The sequence below is a fragment of the Carlito syrichta genome, unplaced genomic scaffold (genome assembly GCF_000164805.1).
Source record: "Carlito syrichta isolate Samal-C Ts95f unplaced genomic scaffold, Tarsius_syrichta-2.0.1 Scaffold315151, whole genome shotgun sequence".
NCBI lineage: Eukaryota > Metazoa > Chordata > Mammalia > Primates > Tarsiidae > Carlito > Carlito syrichta.
Window position 1 is genome coordinate 51601 of NW_007259247.1, and position 5160 is coordinate 56760.

Below are 5160 nucleotides of genomic sequence, written 5' to 3' on the forward strand. Positions count from 1 at the left end.
TTTAAAGATATGAATTTCATTTATTTCTTACTTCAATGTTTCAATTAATAATTGAAATATTAAACACTAGTTAACCAGTGTTAACTAGTTTAAATACTAAGTTTATTTAGTACTTTATTTCTATACTCTATAAGTGTAGCAAGATGCAGCTCTGTTTTGTTGAAGCAAGTTTATCATTTGAAATATTGGGAAAAATACTTCTTATATGAATAACTGAGGAAAATAATGGACATTTGAACTATGATACCTGGAGCATAGAATGCACTGACTGATCTCTTCATCAACTTCCAAGGACAATTTCGAGGAAACTTTATGCCTACATATTTAGAAGAGACATGTTAGAAAGCAAGTCAAATGTAAGGTTCAGCTTTGAAACTACTAGATGGGAAAAACATTCTAAATTAACTAAACATTAATCAAAAATGAAGAAACATTTGCAATTGAGTATTTAAGTATTTCTTTGAACTTTTCTATAAATAAAACAAGGCTATGAGGACTAAAAAATTTAAAGATTTTTTTTTTTTGGAACTGCATGGTAGAATACTAAAAATGTTAGCTTCTAATATTTACCCAAAGTCGCCTTAACATAAGTTATCAGTAAAGGATCTGGTAAGTCATAGAATTCTCAAACTATTAAATTTTTACTATATGCAGTTAAATACACGTATAGTATTATTAAATATGACAAAGCTACACATGGCTCAATAAATTGCTCTTGTCATTTGTCTAAACATTTAAATATGTGTTCCTAATATAATGTCAAGATGGCCACTGTTTATTCAAACCATGCCATAAAATTGTATTCTTCATGATTAAATTACTTATTTGGCTAATACAGGTGAATCGAACAAAATTTTATGTGGACTATTTCTACTTATAAGACTGTCTATTTTATTCCTAATACAAATATTTGGTGTTTCATTATCTTGATGTTAAATCCAATATAGACTGATCTTTCATTTTGTTGAATATATGTTCCCACACATCATACATAATAAGTGGATCATAATTCAACTCTGATGTAAAGTATAATCATCATAGTCCTATGTGAATACACAAAACAGGAATATATATATATGTCCATACTAATCTCAAAATTAGTTAAAATACAACTAATCCCTTTTACTGTAATTATTTGTTATAGAAAAAATGCAGATCTATTTTTTCCATGATTATTTACACATCAAGGTATGATAAATGAGTCTAAAATTAAGACAGAAGATTTCATATACCCTTTCGTCATGTTTACTTAAGTCATCTTTTCTTATCCTTTCTGTTTCTTTCTTTAATGTATCATGTAACTAATTCTTTTATATTGTTTTATATCAGTACTTTATTTCATAGGTTTGAGGTCCTATTATCATATTTATGACTTTATTTTTCAGCTTTAAATGTAATTAAATGTTTTCACACACACACACACACACACACAGAGAGAGAGAGAGAGAGAGAGAGAGAGAGAGAGAATTTATTCTTGTGAAGCCTCTGCCCAACCTAACAACTAGAAGATTGCTGAAGTTATCTGTGTACTTTTTTCAAATTTCATTCTCCTTCTTTCTCCTTTCCATGTCCACACATAAATGCTATCCCATGTATTAGCATTTGCTTTCATTTACCAAAAGACAATTTACCATGTTTATATATGATCATACATATGTTGCATTCATTTTTGGATACCTACTTTTTCACTCAAGATTATATATATAAGATTAACTCATGTTATTACTCATGTATCTCTGGTTCACTCATTTTTACCAATCTATAATACTTTGCTTGGTGAAGAAATACGATTTTATATTTCCATTCTTCTTATATTGGCTATTTGGTTGGTTTCTGTAGTAGATTGAGCAGTGTTTACCTAAAATTAAAGTCCACTCAGAACCTCGGAAAGTGGTCGTATCTGCAAATAGTTTTTTGTTAATGTAATTCAGGATCTTGAAATGAAATTATCCTGTGTTTAGGATAGCCCTTAAATCTAATGACTTGTGTCCTTATAAGGAGGAGAGGACATGGAGAAAGGAAGGAAGAAGACATGGGAAGACAGAGGCAGGCATTGGAGTCATGTTCTCATAAGCTTAAGAATGTCAGGAACCAATTGGAGGTAGAAGATGCAAACATTTCTTCCCTCTGACCTTAAGAGGCAGCTTGGTTTTGCAGGTTTCTTGATTTCAGACTTGAAAGAGAAAACATTTTCTTAAGTTCTTGTCCTATCATCTGTGTTTCTTTATCTCTGTTCAATATAGTCTAATTTTCTGTGTCTCTGGACTTCATCTTGGTAACACCTTTTGACTTATCTTCCTGCTGAATATATATTTCTAACTTTTTCTTCGGGGATATTTCATCAGTTGGTGAACCCATTCATTGAGGTGCAAATTTCAATAATTTCATATTTTGTGTATTTTCTTCAATGTGTCATATATTTTACTATATTCTTTTCTTGATAATCTTTCTTACTCTATGTTTTATCTATTTAAGTCTTAATGTTAATTTATGATTATTTTATATTCTGCACTTAGAATTTAAATATGATAATTTCTTGGGGATACATATCTCCTTATTTATTTTGGATATCTAGTGTTGGGTTGTATTATAGATTTTGTGTGCCATGTAAAAATTCTAAATTACAGATTTTGTGTAAGGACCTTGCACAGATTTCAGTTTATCTCACCAGCCCATGACCTTACATCTAATGATTTTAGTCATAGTCATAGACAGTATTTATTTATTTATTTATTTATTTAAATCCTGACTTGAAGGAACCTTAATAGACTTCTCTAATTCTCTCTTTTTTCACTATATCCTTCTTTACATATTTATCTGTTTATTTATTTGCAGAAGGGTATTTCTAGAGAAGCATTACTTTACCACACTAAGGAATCTTAGTTGTTCTATACAATCGACTTTGCCTTATTAACCATAGAATTTTTATGTATGCAAGTGATATATATCTTTGCCTAAAATAAATAATAAATAAAAATTCCTTTACATATATATTAATTACAGACTCACTTTAACTTTAATTAATCTTGTAGTTTTTCTAGACTTAGCAGTCTCTAAATTATTGGCTTTCATTTTTGTGACTCTAGCCAGTTTGGCAATTTCTAAATATTGTAATTGCAAAATAACTTTCTTCCTCTCTTTTATTTGCTGATGCAAAGTGAAATGAATTGCTTACAATCTGCAATGCAACTCAGTTTATTTTGCATTAGAAATAACTTTATAAATGACTGTTAGCCCTATAACATAAATAAATAAATAATATAATATTTAGAGTAATTTTATGGATAGCCATACCAACTTAAACACAATTTATAAAATCATTTTCTAGCCAAAATGTTTTTTAAACAATCAAATTTACTGCTGGAAACACAATAAGTATCTTTGTAAATGGAATTTTGCTGAACAACGATAAGTGCAATAGATTTACTTCTCAATATATATAGTCCTAAAAACTTATAATCTATGTTCATATAATTAATATTAATAGTTTTAGCTGCACTTAATAGTTAATAATTTTGTTGCATAGGAAATAAATATATGCATATATTTTGCTGATAAATATATTGTCATACAATCAATTTATGCTTATCTTTTCATTCCATAATTACTCTAATAACTTAATTTTTAAATGAACTATAATAATGTATCAGGTTCTATAGCAAGTAGAACATGCATAAGCTGAAATAAAGTTCTTATTATCACTCATATTTGTATTAGAAAACCTTACCATTTGATAATTAAAAATATCCAGAGGTTCACAAAATGTATATACTGAAATGTCATAATTAAATAATTAAGTTTATTCAGTCAATGGAAGTTATATTTGAAGACTGCTTTTTGCTTTTCACTTTTTTTGTTGTTTGTTTTATTTTAAAGATGTGGGGTACTTTTCCAGGAAATCTGGAGTAGACTAGCCTTTAACAGACACTCCCCCCGCCCCACCACCACCACGCCACCTTTCTTCCTGGGATACAAATATCTCCAGTAAGGTTCTTAGAACACACTTGAGAAATGCTGTGTTGGCCATTTTCCCCTGTAGGTCTCAATTTCTAATTTCTTTGACCTTAGCCTCAGCACATCCAACACCAAACCAACCCTGAGTCTCCACCATCCCCTCATGTCTTACACTGGCTACTTTACAAAGTGGCATTTGCATAAGAGACCCTTAGTTTAGAGCTCGTGGCCTCAGAGAGTGTCTCTATTGTTTTAACATCTTAGCCTCAAAGTTATCCTGGGATGCAGAATAAATGTCTTCCACTTCACTGACCAGGAAACAGAGTAAAAGTGACCTCCCTGGATCATACAGTTGTAAGTTGTGAAGCCAGAGCTCCAACCCATTTCCAGCCTCCCAGTCTCCTTGTATGCTGATCAGTTCCCTGTCTTCATCTCCCCTACACTAAAAGGCTTCCCTTCACCCCCATATTTCTGTCTAGATCTTCAGAGTACCAAATGCTAGCATAAAAAAATGTGGGGTACAATTCAGTATAAGATACAGAAGTGGTCATCGTAAGGTAAAATTTGGGCCTCCCTTTTGTCCCCGCTTTGCCTGGTTTGAGATCAGGTACTCTTTGTGATGTTATGTGCACTCTCCCTCCCCTGGCAATTTCTTGCTACTGCCAATCCCTTTCTTACAGTATTATGATAAATATCAGGGTCTGCTTATGAGTGAGAACATGTAATACTCAGTTATTTGTTTCTATCACTGACTATGATGGACTCTAAATTCGTTGAAGTTGCTGCAAAGTCCATAATTTTGTCCTTCTTTATGGCTGCATGTTCCTTCATGTTTATGTAACACATGTTTGATATCTGGTCCACTTTTGATGGGCAGTATGGTTGGTTCCGTGTTTTTGCTATTGCAAATAATGCAGCAATAAACAAGCATGTGCAGGTTTCTTCTTTATAGAATGATTTGAGTTCCCATGGGTATATTCCTAGAAGGAGAATTTCTAGGTCATCTGGAAGATGGATCTTTAGATCTTTTAGGAGAGGCTGCTTTTGTGTTATTATCATTTAATTTTACTTTAACTGGCAAATACTAATTGCTTATACTTATGGGGTGCAATGTGATATTTGCTATATGTTTTCAATGTTCAATGTTTACATCAGGTGAATTAACAAAACCCTCATTTCACATATTTGTAATTTTTTTGTAACATG